Raw genomic sequence first — 17,348 nt, forward strand, 5'->3', positions numbered from 1 at the left:
AGTTCCCAGTTCCCTGCCCTGAGCAAGATGAACTTTAATTTCACAATTTTTAAATGCTATTTATTTCGCAACCATTCTCTCAAGAAGATGAATCAGTCCATTATCACCCTTTTCGCTGTTTCTTTCTTCTTCTTTTTTTCATACACTTTCTTTAAATAGCCTTCAAAATATAATCTGCGCGGGGCTGTATTTTCGTTCCCTGCTCCCGCTATTCCGCACCATTCCGCTCGTGCGTAAAATTCACTCCGTGCTCACCCGCTATAAATTATTTTATTCCCGACCCGACTGATCCAGCTAAATTTAGATTTTGTTTCCAGAATCTATCTTTTAAATTTCCCTTACAGAAAGAGAGACATTGGGTATAGGAATTGTCCGTGCAATCATTTATTTTTCTTATAGCCGGCTGTCACCGTAGCTAAAACAAATATCACAGAAAAATAGGCTAAATCAAATGTGACATCTGTCACTCAGAATTATAAGAAAAAATGTAAATAAACAAAAAATGCTGACTTAGATGCTAAAATAAAGCTTTTTATATGAATGAATGAATAAATGGTCTTTCTGCTAGGCAACGTGGGGGAGAGGATGCTGGCATTGTCTGTTCGCCGCTTCTCCACCCACAAATCATGTTAATGTACTATTAGATTTAGATTTTATTTTATTTTCTTATGTTTGTGACTAGTCTAACAGTCAGAGCTACAATTGGGACTGTTGCTGATTGCTGGCAGCCACTGAGAGGTCGTTGTTCGTCGTTTCGCCGTTTTCAACCGCTTCTCTGATGTTTATGTTTGAATTGCTGCGGTTGGTTCTGGTTTGGAGGACATTTGATGTTTCTCGCTGCGACTGCTCACTGGTGGTCTCCCTCGGGCTTGAGCTGCATGGTGGCTGAAGTTTGCACCGGGCTAGCGTCATCCGGGCCATCGTCATCAGCGTCCGGCATGATGTTGGGATGTTCCGCTTCTCGGCTGCGCCGCTGTTCCGTCTTGCACTGTGGCCGTGGAGCGGCTTGGACTTCTGCGCCGACCCCGGTGTGTCCACAGAAGTGCCTGGAGAGCTTTGTCTGCCTCCTGCATGGTGCTGCGGCGATCCCCACCGTCTAAATAGTCAAGAAGACCCATCATCTGGTCTTCAGCTGTCATGCCTCGACGACATCATCAGGACACTGCCGCTGGGAGAAATTTAAAACATGGAGTGGACCACAGTGTGCTGCGGAGCTAACAGAGACTTCCACCATCAGCTCTGTTTCTGTTCACCATCAGCTCTGTTTCTGTTCTCCATCAGCTCTGTTTCTGTTCACCATCAGCTCTGTTTCTGTTCACCATCAGCTCTGTTTCTGTTCACCATCAGCTCTGTTTCTGTCCACCATCAGCTCTGTTTCTGTCCACCATCAGCTCTGTTTCTGTTCACCATCAGCTCTGTTTCTGTTCACCATCAGCTCTGTTTCTGTTCACCGTCAGCTCTGTTTCTGTTCACCATCAGCTCCGTTTCTGTTCACCATCAGCTCTGTTTCTGTTCACCGTCAGCTCTGTTTCTGTTCACCGTCAGCTCTGTTTCTGTTCACCGTCAGCTCTGTTTCTGTTCACCATCAGCTCTGTTTCTGTTCACCATCAGCTCTGTTTTCTGTTCACCATCAGCTCTGTTTCTGTTCACTATCAGCTCTGTTTCTGTTCACCGTCAGCTCTGTTTCTGTTCACCATCAGCTCTGTTTCTGTTCTCCATCAGCTCTGTTTCTGTTCACCATCAGCTCTGTTTCTGTTCACCATCAGCTCTGTTTCTGTTCACCATCAGCTCTGTTTCTGTCCACCATCAGCTCTGTTTCTGTTCACCATCAGCTCTGTTTCTGTTCACCGTCAGCTCTGTTTCTGTTCACCGTCAGCTCTGTTTCTGTTCACCATCAGCTCCGTTTCTGTTCACCATCAGCTCTGTTTCTGTTCACCGTCAGCTCTGTTTCTGTTCACCGTCAGCTCTGTTTCTGTTCACCATCAGCTCTGTTTTCTGTTCACCATCAGCTCTGTTTCTGTTCACTATCAGCTCTGTTTCTGTTCACCGTCAGCTCTGTTTCTGTTCACCATCAGCTCTGTTTCTGTTCACCATCAGCTCTGTTTCTGTTCACCATCAGCTCTGTTTCCGTTCACCATCAGCTCTGTTTCTGTTCACCATCAGCTCTGTTTCTGTCCACCATCAGCTCTGTTTCTGTTTACCATCAGCTCTGTTTCTGTCCACCATCAGCTCTGTTTCTGTTCACCATCAGCTCTGTTTCTGTTCACCATCAGCTCTGTTTCTGTTCACCATCAGCTCTGTTTCTGTTCACCATCAGCTCTGCTTCTGTTCACCATCAGCTCTGTTTCTGTTCACCATCAGCTCTGTTTCTGTTCTGTTTTTTGTGTTTGTTGATTGTTGGTTGATTGTTGTCATTTTTTTGTTATTCCCCCCCCCCCCTTGTTGCACTTTGAAATTCTTCAGAATGACAAGTGCATTTTAAATAAAATCTATTATTATTATTATTATTAAATGTACACTGACGACGGTCACCGAAAGATCGATCCTCCAAGGCTGAATGCGTGGCCGACACAGAACAATTTAAATATAGTTTATTATTATTTTTTATGTAAGTTATTTGTAAATTAAACAAAGAAACTGCTGTCTATTGTTCATTTTCGTTAACTTCAAACGTAGGCTAAATTAAAGAGAAGTGGTTGTTCTGTAGCCTACATTGTTTATTTTTGTAATGCACATTATAATTTGTAGCTACATTAAACACATTTATATGTTTATACATATATTTTCTTGTCATGTAATTTAAAATGTGTATATGAAAATAAATTGGTCTATACATTAGCTTACCCTTTTTACAACTATAGCCTATTTATAGACCAATAATATAACTTAAGTTTAACATTAGAAACAACAGCAATTTTAATTATCAGCCAAACCAGAAGAAAACACTTTTCTACACTTTCATTGCGCTGAGCGGGAGAAGCTGGAGCTGGACCGGGATGGGGAATAATGCACAAGAGACTCTGGTAAGGCCTGAGTGGGACATCATCTTCTGGGATGAGTGCATATTTCCACTGTCCGCAGCTTTGCGGGGCTGAATCGGTCGACGGCTGGCATGTCATAAAAAGTAGACAATGCATCTGAGATGATGAGTTGAATGAAAATAATTAGGCCAACTTAAAAAAAACTTGGACGTAGTATATATAGGCTAAATGTTTAAAATATATTGTAACGGTTACATTTAACATAAGAAATAAACTGTTAACTAATATTTGCAATTTGACAATATTTAAGCGGCTAGATTTACATGCTATGGTCTGGTCTCCCATCGTCGCAGGCTTTGAAGCATGTCAAAACCCAATAAAAAGCTTTTAAAAAAATTATATTTATATGTTTGTAGCCTAAATAATATATATATATATATATATATATATATATATATATATATATATATATATATATATATATATATATATATATATATGTTACGGTCTGCGAGTGTGTTGGATGTATTGTCTGCCTTTTCTCTCTATGGTTGTGCTATCTTGCTCTTAGGTCTCTGCTGATTGGAGGAAGCGACTGTCACTCTTCCTCAAGGTGCCGTCTCTGCAGCCAATCAAGTGCCGCCCTGGTGGATAAATTCTCCCAGCGTGTCCTGATTAGGCAGAGTGTGTGTGTGTCAGGTGTTTCAGTTGGAGTTTGTTATTGTGAATCCTTCGTTATCTTGTGTTAAACTTCACACTTGAGTTGTCCTGTGAGATGTTGAGAGTTGAGAGTTAAGAGTAATTCAGTAGCCTACTTTCTGGGGAAATAGAGAACAGGTAAGCAGGTCGCGCGATATACATCTTGCCCGCAGTTATCAAATGTTAAACACATCAGGTAAGCGGTGAGCGCCCTCTTTGTATTTATTTGTTCTTATTTAGTGTAGGTTTAGTTATGGCGTCGGATACGCTGAAGATTTCGGTTTTACTTTCTACATTTTTCTTTGGTTAGAAGGTTAGTGGGTTTTGGGGAATTTAGTTTAGGAACTCTTTTTGTTTATTCCTTTCTTTAATTTGGCGCCACCACGTTCCTTTTCCCCATTAGTTTATTGTATTTCTTCTTTTTTATATTTCCTTAAATGCATTGTAATATAGCGCACTCACATATGAAATAGTGGCTTCGGCTTTTGGAATTAATAAACCAATTGGTACCATCAATTTCTGTGTCTGGTCTCTTCTGCTGCCCGCTCCACTAAATTTATTTTAATATTTAAATGTTACGTGCTAACCCTAGACCTTTAAAAGTTCGTAACATTTAATGGGGGCTCGTCCGGGATCATATTTCCCGTGATATTAAATATATTGCTGGAGTGGGAAGTAGATTGACCATTGACTTTCGTAATTCACTTGTAGGGCGTGACTGGTTGATTAAGTGGTTATAGTGTTTGGTTCGGTGTGGCCATGGCTGATTTTGATATAGAGAGTTTTGTTGAAGCACCGTCTGTTGCGCAGCTTAACAAGTGTAGAAAAGATGAGTTGTTGTGTGTCGCTGCTCATTATAAAATTTCGGTTACGAAACAACAGCTTAAGAGAGATATAAAGAGCATTATATTGCAAAGGTTAGTGGAACTAGGTGTTTTGGCTTTGCCTGCTGGAGCAGAGGAAGATTCACTTGGCGCTGATACTCATTTAAGTATATCTGGTGATGAGGAGCAGGGTGAAACAGCTGAGGTGGAGGACTCTGAGACCAAAGCTGTTCTGCCGCCCTTTGAACCTTTTTCCCCGATCTTTGTTAGGTCTGGAGGTGATGCCCAGTTGAAAGTTCGTCTGGCGCGTGTCCAAATGGAAGCGCACGACCGCGCAGAGAATCGTCGGGCTGAGATGAATTTACGCCTTGAAGTTCGCAGGCTAGAAATTGATGCGGAAAAGCAGGTTAAACTGCGTGAACTTGAATTGAATGCAGCTAAAAATGCACCTGTCCCAGTAGTTCCATCAGTAGCAACTGCTAGTGCTCCATTGGGGGCTGGGTCAGCAGTAAACACCTTTGATATAAGTAAGCACATCTCTCTCGTACCGCAATTTCGCGAAGCAGAAGTTGATTCATATTTTGGTGTGTTTGAGCGTATTGCGACAGCATTAAATTGGTCTAAGGAAGTATGGCCCTTACTTCTACAGTGTAAATTAACTGGTAAGGCTCAGGAGGTGTGTGCAACTCTATCCTTAGAAGATAGTTTAAATTATGACATGATGAAAGCTGGAATCCTGCGTGCTTATGAGCTAGTGCCTGAAGCTTATAGGCAGCGGTTTAGAGGCCACAAAAAGCAGTTTAGTCAGTCGTTCGTTGAATTCGCCAGAGAGAAAGGTGTTCTATTTGACAAGTGGTGCGTGTCTAGTAAAGTCACTGATTTTAAGACACTACGGGAACTTATCCTTTTAGAAGAATTTAAGAACTGTATTCCCGAACGTATTGTTGTTTATTTAAATGAACAAAAGGTGACTTCTTTGCCTCAAGCTTCTGTCTTTGCAGATGAATTCGCGCTGACACATAAGAACGTATTTACCACCGTTCGTTCTGATAAAATCATGTCTGTTCCTCTGTCTAACCAGTCACGACCGAAAACAAGTGTTCCGATTTCAAAGTCAAAGGAAGATCGAGAATGTTTCTATTGCCATAAGCCTGGTCATTTAATTGCCGACTGTGCTGTACTTAAACGAAAGCATCAGGGATCTGCGACCAAGAGCGTTGGTTTTGTAAAGGCTATTGATGACAATGTTGAGTGTGATAAACCAGATTCTAGTTATGAACCGTTCCTGATGGAAGGGTTTATTTCCATTTCAGGTAGGCCTACAGAACAGGTGAGAATTAAAATGCTCCGTGACACTGGTACTACGCAATCCTTTGTGGTTGCAGGTGTACTGCCGTTCACTGAGCAGACTTTTTGCGGCAGTAATGTGTTGGTACAGGGTATAGAGATGGGTCTCGTCACAGTTCCGTTACATCATGTGTATTTGCAATCTGAGTTATGTACTGGGTTTGTGAAAGTAGGTGTTCGTGAATGTTTGCCTGTGAAAGGGGTAGAATTTATTCTCGGTAATGATCTGGCTGGTGGGAAGGTTTTTCCCGTGTTGGAGGTTTTCGATAACCCTGTGGTAGATCAAGCCGATGAGTTATCCGAGAAGTACCCTGAAATCTTTCCGGTTTGCGCTGTTACCCGAGCTCAGGCTCGTGAGAAAGATGTGTTTGATTTGTCGTCGTCTTTTATTGCACCTATATTTGCCGATGATGTTTTGCCGCCGGTGGAAAAGAAGGCTGTTGAGTCCTCTCCTGTCCGTTCGCACTGTTTGAAGTTGCCTGTGACGCGTGAGAAAATTATTTCGTCACAGACTGCAGATTTGACTTTGCGGAAATGTTTCTCTGCGGCTGTTTCCTTGGAGGAAGCACAACAGAGAAAATCTGCTTACTTCGTTGAAAATGGCTTACTGATGCGTAAGTGGTGTCCTGACATTAAGGATGATTCGGAATGGAGTGTGGTGTACCAAATTGTCATTCCTTCATGTTACCGTCAGCAAGTTTTGTCATTAGCTCATGATTATGATCTATCTGGACATTTAGGAATTAAGAAAACATATCATCGGATTCTGAGGCATTTCTTTTGGCCTCGCATGAAAACTGATGTTGCTCATTTTTGCCGCACCTGTCACACTTGTCAGATTATGGGCAAACCGAACCAGGTAATTCCTTCTGCGCCTCTCGTCCCTATTCCAGTGGTAGGAGAACCGTTTGAGCATGTAATCATTGATTGCGTGGGTCCTTTGCCTAAAACTAGAAACGGTAATCAATTTCTTTTAACGATCATGTGTAGTGCTACGCGTTTCCCTGAGGCAATTCCGCTGAGGAAGACTACATCACCGGTGGTTACTAAAGCACTTGTGAGATTTTTTTCAACATTTGGTTTACCGAAAATTGTGCAAACTGATCAGGGCACTAATTTTCTCTCTAAACTCTTTTCACAAGTTCTAACTACCTTGAATATTTCCCACAGAATTGCGAGCGCTTACCATCCAGAGAGTCAAGGTGCGCTCGAACGTTTCCAATCAAACGTTGAAAGCGATGCTTAGAAAGTACTGCATGGATACAGGTAAAGACTGGGACGAGGGGGTACCGTTGGTTTTATTTGCAGCTAGAGAGGCTGTGCAGGAAAGCCTTGGCTTTAGTCCCGCTGAGCTTGTGTTCGGACATACCGTCCGAGGTCCTTTAAAAATGCTCAAAGAAAATATTCTGTCCTTCGATTCCAGTTCTAAAATGAATGTATTGGATTATGTCAGTAGATTCCGTGAGCGCTTACATAAAGCTTGTTCTATGGCGAGAGATTCATTGACTATTGCTCAGAAAAATATGAAATGTCAGTTTGATCGTAAAGCTGTACAGCGCTATTTTCAAGAAGGAGATCAGGTGTTGGTGTTACTCCCGGTCGTTGGTTCTGCTTTATCTGCACGTTTTTCGGGCCCTTACGAGGTGTCGAGGAAGTTGAGTGACACCGATTATGTGGTTTGTACCCCTGACAGAAAAAGAAAGTCTCGTGTGTGCCATGTGAACATGTTAAAAGCATATCATCGCAGGGAATCTCCTCAGATGGAAGTTTCTGCTGCTGCTGATGTCCCAGCTCCTGTTCCATCTACCGTAGCTACAGCCTGTGGTGAAGTGACTGCTACTGGTGATGTTGATGCTGAGGATGATGGTATAGGGACCCGTCATGTCTATCAACAATGTGCTAGACTCAATAATTCTGAGGTATTAAGTGCATTACCATCTCACTTACAACATTTATGTGAAGAACAACGGGGTGATATTATGGATCTGATTAACGAGTTCCCTTTTCTGTTTAATGATGTTCCTTCTCGCACTTTAGTTCTGCAGCATGATATTAATGTGGGTGATGCTACTCCGTTAAAACAACATGCGTACCGTGTAAACGTCACGAAGAGAGCGGTCATGCGAGACGAGGTTGAGTATCTGCTGAAGCACGGACTTGCTAAGTTCAGTTGTAGTCCTTGGAGTTCACCATGCCTGTTAGTCCCGAAGAGTGATGGCACCGCTCGATTTTGTACTGACTATCGGAAGGTAAATGCAGTTACCATTCCGGACTGTTTTCCTCTGCCGCGCATGGAGGATTGCGTGGACAATCTTGGTTCTGCTCGTTATGTCAGTAAATTAGATCTACTAAAGGGATATTGGCAAGTGCCTCTTACCTCCCGTGCCTCTGATATCTCAGCTTTTGTGACTCCTGACAGGTTTTTACAATACTCCGTTATGGCCTTCGGAATGCGAAACGCTCCCGCTACTTTTCAGCGACTTATTAACATCGTGCTTTCTGGGGTACCAAACTGTAATGCTTATTTGGACGATTTAGTAGTGTATTCTACTGACTGGTCAGAACATGTATCTCTGTTACGGACTGTATTTGAGCGTCTTGCTAACGCTTCTCTGACCTTGAATTTGGTCAAATGTGAGTTTGCCCAAGCAACTATTACCTATCTCGGTAAAGAAGTGGGTCAAGGTCAAGTGCGCCCGTTAGAAGCGAAAGTGACAGCCATAGCTGAATTTCCGACTCCAACTACCCGGCGAGAACTTCGCAGATTTTTGGGTATGGCTGGCTATTATCGTAGCTTCTGTAAGAATTTTTCTATCATTGCGGAACCTTTAACATCGCTCTTGAGTCCATACTGTCAGTTTCAGTGGTCTGACGATTGTCAGCATGCGTTTACTTCGATCAAGACTCTTCTGTGTAACGCTCCTGTCTTGATGGCTCCTAACCTTGCTTCTGAGTTTAAACTGGAGGTGGATGCCAGTGCGGTTGGTGCTGGAGCCGTGCTTTTGCAGGAGGATGCGGATGGGATCGACCATCCTGTCTGCTACTTTTCGCGTAAGTTCAACAAACATCAAATTAACTACTCGACGATTGAGAAGGAGACACTAGCACTGCTTATGGCCCTTCAATATTTTGATGTGTATGTTGGGTCTAACTGTCCAGTTATTGTGTTTACAGATCACAACCCTCTGGTATTTTTGTCGCGTATGTACAATCAGAATCAACGCTTAATGCGTTGGTCCCTGATCGTACAGAGTTACCATTTGGTAATAAAGCACAAAAGAGGTGCGGAGAACGTGTTTGCTGATGCCCTCTCTAGGGCGTAATTGTGCTATGTTATTGGATGAAACAACATATATATGTAATTTCATATATAGTTTGTTTTTATGGGTGGGAGTGTTACGGTCTGCGAGTGTGTTGGATGTATTGTCTGCCTTTTCTCTCTATGGTTGTGCTATCTTGCTCTTAGGTCTCTGCTGATTGGAGGAAGCGACTGTCACTCTTCATCAAGGTGCCGTCTCTGCAGCCAATCAAGTGCCGCCCTGGTGGATAAATTCTCCCAGCGTGTCCTGATTAGGCAGAGTGTGTGTGTGTCAGGTGTTTCAGTTGGAGTTTGTTATTGTGAATCCTTCGTTATCTTGTGTTAAACTTCACACTTGAGTTGTCCTGTGAGATGTTGAGAGTTGAGAGTTAAGAGTAATTCAGTAGCCTACTTTCTGGGGAAATAGAGAACAGGTAAGCAGGTCGCGCGATATACATCTTGCCCGCAGTTATCAAATGTTAAACACATCAGGTAAGCGGTGAGCGCCCTCTTTGTATTTATTTGTTCTTATTTAGTGTAGGTTTAGTTATGGCGTCGGATACGCTGAAGATTTCGGTTTTACTTTCTACATTTTTCTTTGGTTAGAAGGTTAGTGGGTTTTGGGGAATTTAGTTTAGGAACTCTTTTTGTTTATTCCTTTCTTTAATTTGGCGCCACCACGTTCCTTTTCCCCATTAGTTTATTGTATTTCTTCTTTTTTATATTTCCTTAAATGCATTGTAATATAGCGCACTCACATATGAATTAGTGGCTTCGGCTTTTGGAATTAATAAACCAATTGGTACCATCAATTTCTGTGTCTGGTCTCTTCTGCTGCCCGCTCCACTAAATTTATTTTAATATTTAAATGTTACGTGCTAACCCTAGACCTTTAAAAGTTCGTAACAATATATATATATATATATATATATATATATATATATATATATATATATATATATATATATATATATATTATTTAGGCTACAAACACCCCAAAGCAACAGTAGCCTAAATGCAGCCCCATTCCAGACTTGGCAACAATGAACCAAGCGTCGTTAATGGCCTAGCAGGTTATGACAACTGAAGCGGACGTTCGTGAGAAGATTTTAAAAAGAGAAATGGAGCATATATAATAATAATACTTATATATATTATAATAATATAATTAATATAATAATAATTATAATATTGTAATAATAATACTTAGTATTATTATTATATGCTCCATTTCTCTTTTTAAAATCTCCTCACGAACGTCCGCTTCAGTTGTCATAACCTGCTAGGCCATTAACGACGCTTGGTTCATTGTTGCCAAGTCTGGAATGGGGCTGCATTTAGGCTACTGTTGCTTTGGGGTGTTTGTAGCCTATAGTCCACAGGTTAAGTTGTCTTTACTTACGCAATTTTTCTATACTTTATATACATATATACTTTTGAGTGTGTAGCAAAAAAGTATGCAAGCTTCGGGACATACTACTTCGCCATCTTTAACGGACTCTGTCGCTTAGTTACGTGCATCCAGGTCACTGTTTATCTGCCCTGTCAATCATCGTCAGATTCGTCACAGTTCAAATCCTCCACATTCAATTGAATCTCCTACTGTATCGGAGAGAAATGTAGCCGCTCGTTGATCTGTCATGTGTGGGTCTTTGTGGTCAGAGACTCTCCTCATGTGTTTGCAGTTTAAATATAATGATGCAGTTAATGGCCAAACGTGTCATTAAAAAAGTTCACAATGCTGTAGGTGAAATATAATGTGGACCACACTGAATAAATATATTTTTGACGGGTAAAATATTGCTAGTTGGTCACTCAAACCCCTTTATCTAAACTTCTCTACTTAACCGTCGAACTCGCACAGCCGTCATGTTTGTAGTTTTTTAATGTTTTTTATCCGCGTTTGTAGTTCTGATCGAATCCTCGTCAAACTCGCAATGGGTTGTGGGCAATATCAGCCGTTAGAGTGCCCATCGATCCATACTACGATTTGGGACATACTAATTCTATTTTCTAATACTATTTAGGATGGATAGTATGCGAATTGGGACGCAGGGCTGGAGTCCCATGTGCTGGTGCACCGTCTAAAGGGGTTCGGGGGGAAACGTTGGCCCTATATATAATGTTCCGGCCTAGGATCTAGTCGCAACCATTCCTTGTTCAGCCCGGGGTGGGGCTCTAAAGACTATTCCTCTTATTTTTATACACCGGAAGATAATTTATAAAGTGAAGTCATTTGACAAAGTGTTATTTTTCTGTGTTTGTTTATGTGTGTATATGATGTTGATATTTATATGTTTATTTTGTGTAATGGCCATTATTTGTGTACGTGTTTTCCCCTTTTTGCGTTAATTGGTGCTGGTCACCTGTGTATAAATTCATGCCTTGTGTTTTTAAGAGTCAGTTCTGTGAGAGGGCAGGTCTTAAAAATTAAATGATTGATTTTATTTCTCGAACTCCTTTTCATATTTTTAAGACATTTGAAATAGTCTATTATCTAACCTTCTGTTGAAGCTGGTGGAGGAAACTTAAAAAATAAAATAAAACATTGTGAACTGAAAAATATTAATGATGCTGTTATTAAAAAATAATTTGACAGCGTATTAACACCTAATTACATTTTAATGACAAATTAAACTTGTGCCACTGAAAAAAATTTATGACATTATAATGGCCTCAGTCAACATCAAAACCAACCACATGACAGTTTAAGGTTAACCCTATAAGCTAAGTAAGTTTCTTAAATTTGATAATCTGTTATGTCATGTTTATGACAGGTTATGTTGTCTTGGTAATGTCAAGTTGTCATGACAAAGACACTGACAGGTTATGATGTATTGGTTTATGTCAAGTTGTCATAACAAAGACAACTCCGAAATGTCATCATTGCATTAAAAATGACATAATTAAGCGAATGACACTTAATGACAGTTGTCATAAACATGCATAAAAACTCCTTCATATTCATGACACGTGTCATGTCAGTCTTATGCACACCCCTTCAAGTAAAGTGTTACCATTAAGGGTAATGGACTACAAGAACATTTTAATAGCATTTCAGTATATTACAAATACATTAATTTTACACTACTAGTATATTATAATGCTGTTTTTTTCAGTATTCAAAATGGTATAAAAAGTGCAAAATTATTAAATATAAATGTTAAGACACGGACACACTTTGAAATAGTATAGAAAACTTTAATGTACTATACCATATACATTACAAAATAAATTCCTTGAGTACATTAAAAAAGTACAGCAGCATACATAATCTCTTGACAAATACATTATAATAAATGAAAGATCAATGAAGTGCTATGGCAGAGCTATTGTCATACACCTTGTAGAACATTTCAGTTTACCTGTATTACTAAAAAGCACACTCTCACAAAAATGCGTATAAATAATACGAGTGTGCAATGTTTTGGAATGTATACAGCAAAATTAGTTCTTGCATATGGTACCCAGTTTTCGTGTGAATATGATACGCACTTTATGGCGTCCCAGGTGAAAAAGTGGTGGTATTTAATGTATTAAAAATATACTTGAAATGCAGGTAGTATGCTTGTAATACATTTGTATTTCCAACATGCTTATTTGAAGTGCATTAAAAATATACTGAATTGCATTTTAATATATTTTTAAAAAGTATATTAAAAGTACTTTGGTAATAAATATATGCTTAAATATACTTTTAAGAAATATGCTAAACACAAGCATACTTTTAATTTTTTTATAAAAAGTATACTAGAACTACATTGATAATAAATATATGCTTAATTATACTTTTAAGAAATATGCTAAAGACAAGTGCACTTTTATTATATTTCTAAAAAGTATACTAGAAATACATTGGTAATAAATACATGCTTAATTACACTTTTAAGAATTATGCTAAACACAATCATACTTTTAACATATTTCTAAAAAGTATACTAGAAATACATTGGTAATAAATATATGCTTAACAACACTTTTTTAGAAATATGCTAAACACAAGCATACTTTTAGTGAAGTTTTAGTGTATTTATGCAATTTAGAGCTCTGAAAAAAATTAAGAGACCACTTAACATGGATTTATCTTAATTTTTTCTTAATAATACTTATATAATGTAATATATTAAATATGTAGCATATGCATTGCATTTATCATTTTAATGTTTTCAACATTAATGTTTTCAAAGTTGACATTATATATTTATATAATTTATAACATTTGCCAACTATTATTAAGCATTGCGATATGCATACTTATTAATATGTTGTTCACTTTTACTTCTTTAAAGGCTGTTGTCCATTACATGATACGTTTAACAGGCTACTATTGAAATTCCCACAAGGATTTTAACATCATATTATTAGAAATGCATCATAAGCACCGATCTATACAGAGAACAGTGATCATAAATTATAAATCTTTAATAAAAATCCTTGTTTTTACTTTCAAAAGTTAAGTGTTTAAATTCAAACCACACATGATTAAACCAAGCCTGCAGTCTCCCTCTCATTTACTGAAGCTTTCGCGCCTCGATCGCCCCCCGGTGACCGGTCCCAGTATAGCCGCGCCTCTGTGTTTTCTAATGGACGCGAGGCAAATTAAACAATAAAATTACACTTCAAAAATGTTTCCCCAAAGTTAGTTTATGTCACTGAAGGCAGTTATCATCACGATGATTTCATTTCAGGTGTTCGTTTTTAAAATAAGTTTAGTTTGAGTTAGTTATTTGATGCTATAAAAACGGGGGGTGTGACGTCATGATTGACAGCTGAGACTGACGTCTTCTCTGAGTGAAGTTGACACTGAGGCAATAACAGACTTTTTTCAGGATTTTTGGGAGCAGATTGGAGCTTTAGCTTTAATTTCTACATTTCCATAACTGTTTATTTCACACCAACATAATTAATTGTTCTGCATCTGCGAGAGTGTGGGCGGGCTTTTGATATCGCAGCTGTACTTCCTGCTCTACTTCCTGCGCTCTACTGCGCAACTCCGGTCCCGAAATCGCTACTGCGCAGACTCTGTCCCAAGATGTCCGCGCCGTGCAGGCCGCCTAAAAGCTTCAAATCTGCCAAGTGGAAACGGGTGATGTCGAGTCGTCCCTATTTTTTTACAGTCTATGGATTAAACCCAATTGGTTCCAGAGCCGTTGAATGAATCTGATTGGTTCTCATAATAATGAGCTCTCCTCAGAGATTCTTTTTATCAGATGCTGTGCGTTTGTGCGTGTTGCTTGAATGCGATAAAAAAAAATCAAAATTTAAACACGATGTCTCCTCAGAGGACTTGGAGGAAACCATGTGATTCATATGGATTACTTTGGAGATGTTTTTTAGGTTTTTAGAAGCTTTTTGAAAGTTTTCTTCAGGCAAGTTGTCTTTCATCGGAGAGTAACGTAACGTTACATCTCTCATTATTTTTTCGACTTCAGGTAAGATTTGTATTTATTTAACGTTACTTTTTGTGCCGGTTGTATTTCTGACACAAAATGTAATTGTAACAGCACTTCTTTTTTTTTGTTCTGTGCTTACGTTATTCAATTTGACCACCAGAGCCAAGCTTTTCAAATCTACATTTAATCGAAGCAGACACGAAGAGATGAAGATACCACCCACAGAAGTTACTGGTAAGTTTTAGTTGCTTTTTGCATAAATAGCTCACTGTTCAGTGTTTTTCTAGGCTACTATGCATTTGCTAGCTAACAGTGATACAAGGTTTGTAGCCACAATGCCCGTCTGTGCTTCTGGTAAACAGCCCGATGCCTCTCGCTTCTCCTGAGGTGCTTATCAGATCATGTTAATACGATTAATGGCCGGACAATGGCACCACGATGTCTGAAAACCACTCTTTGATCTCCCTTGGGAGACAACAAGCAGGCTCCTAGTGACTTTTATTGCCCCCAAATGGCCCTGCAGGATATCTGACACCTCACAAACATCTAGACACACACACCCACATAGAGTTCCACCAAGTATCAAAGGAATGTATGATTAAAAGTCACCCCAAAAACGTATTAAATGTATGCTTTTCAGCTTAAAGTGTTTTTATATGTGTCTGAAATAATTAGAAGAAATTATATGAATAACTCAAGCTGTGTAGGCCACCAGACAGTGGAAAGCCTGTATTTGTGTATTCCCAGATCTCAGACTTACGATCCCTGGTATCCTCGTAATCAGAAAAATGCGATCGTACCGAATCTTGTAAAAGAATTCACAGAACATGCATTATTACAAAATTACCAGCGTTGTAAAGGAAAATGCATTAAACATATTTGCATCGGAAAGAACCAAAAGAGAGGGACCCAGCTGAACAAAGAACTTTGTTTCGCGCCGAAAACGCTCCGATCGATTGGACCATCTAGGATAATGGGCGTTGCTCGACCTGGTCTACAAAGGCCAATGTGACCCTCACTTTCTCTCTCTTGCATCGCATCAAACCCCTCAGAGCGATCTACCAACTTTCCAGCCCCCGAGGGCATTCTTCAGAGAGAGAGAACTCAGCACATCTCCAGAGACCCGCCGCTCCACACCGACCTCGGAAAGAACCGCCGGACACGCAGGACATTTGAACTCAGAACACACGCGAGAAGCCAAAACCAAAGCAAGTATTCTTATTTCTAAAATTCAAACTGCTGTTAAAAGGGTCGTGTTATTTCCCGTTGGGACAAGTTAACTCCATGAGGGCTCTGTGTAACGAACTGAAGTGGACGCTGCCTCTCTCTCTCTCTCTCTCTCTCTCTCTCTCTCTCTATTCCTCTCTCTCTCTCTCTCTCTATTTTTGGTCTATTCATTATTCTCTTTTATGTATTCTTTTGTTACTATCTATATTTCTACTCTCTTGATGCATATTTAGTGTGTACTTTCTGTGTGAATCGTAGTGTTATTTTTAGTCTGTGTTTATTAAACCTCCAAAAGACATTTAATGAGTTGAGTCTGTTGTTCTCCCACATACACAAAGTCAATGAAACTTACGATCTAACGTTACCTAACTGCTTATGCTACTATGTTAGTAAAGTAAACTGTATGACCATTTGAAATATTGAACTTATCCTGATCAGTAAAGTTAATGTTTCTTATGCGCTCGTAAAGCAGTAATCCCTTATTGAGAATTGATTTGAAAAGTCTATAACTAATTTGCAGGACAAACTTAGGATAATTTCAAGCAATTCCGTAAAGGGTTACTTGTATTTATTTAAACATTTTTCCCTATCGGAAAATCTTAATACGTAATGAACGACTAGCAAATTATATTCATAAATTCATGAATATTGAATATTAAATCCCTTTTGAGTTAATTATTCCCCGAGACATTAAACTCATAGTCAATATTGTTACACAGTTAACATGATACCCACACCAGCTAATGTTAGATATCTAGCAACTTCAGCACTGGGTGATCATAATGTATAAGGTCCCTTTGTAAAGACTTTGATGAATCTGTTTAAAAGTGATGTGGTGACAACAACTATAAACTACTATCTGTCTTAGTAATGGATAATGTCCACCCAGCCGGTTGTTATCTCAGAATAAACCCCTTCAGAGTGATCAGGACCCCGAGGCGAAGCGGAGCGTCACTCTGAAGGGGTTTATTCTGCGATAACAACCGGCTGGGTGTTCATTATCCTGCTTATTACACGGCTACTAGTCTCAAATAAATAATTATTAGACACAAAATATTGTCTCGAGATTAAATATTTTATTAGCTCTTACGCAAAGCTTCCGCGAAGAAAAACAGTTCCAGACTGCTTTAAGCCTTTATCTATTGCTGCTAAATGTTGAAAATGAATGCTGAAAGGGTTAGTTCACCCAAAAATGAAACCAAGCCTATGATTTACTCACCCTCAAGTCATTATAGGTGTTTATGACATTCTTCTGTCAGACAAATACAATCAGAGTTATATTTAAAAAGTCCAGGCTAACGTTAATCCCAGCAGTAGTTGTGTTTGAAGTCCATAAAAAATGCAGCTGTCCGTCAAATAACGTGCTCCACACGACTCCGATGGGTTAATAGAGCCTTCTGATTCCAATCGATGCATTTGTGTAAGAAAAATATCCATATTAAAAACGTTATTAAAGGGGGGGTGAAACACTCAGTTTCAGTCAGTGTCATGTCAATCTTGAGTACCTATAGAGTAGCATTGCATCCTGCATATCTCCGAAAAGTCTTTATTTTTTTTATAATTGTATAAGAAAGATGCG

The sequence above is a fragment of the Pseudorasbora parva genome, chromosome 6, assembly GCF_024679245.1.
Source record: "Pseudorasbora parva isolate DD20220531a chromosome 6, ASM2467924v1, whole genome shotgun sequence".
In the NCBI taxonomy this organism is placed as follows: Eukaryota; Metazoa; Chordata; class Actinopteri; order Cypriniformes; family Gobionidae; genus Pseudorasbora; species Pseudorasbora parva.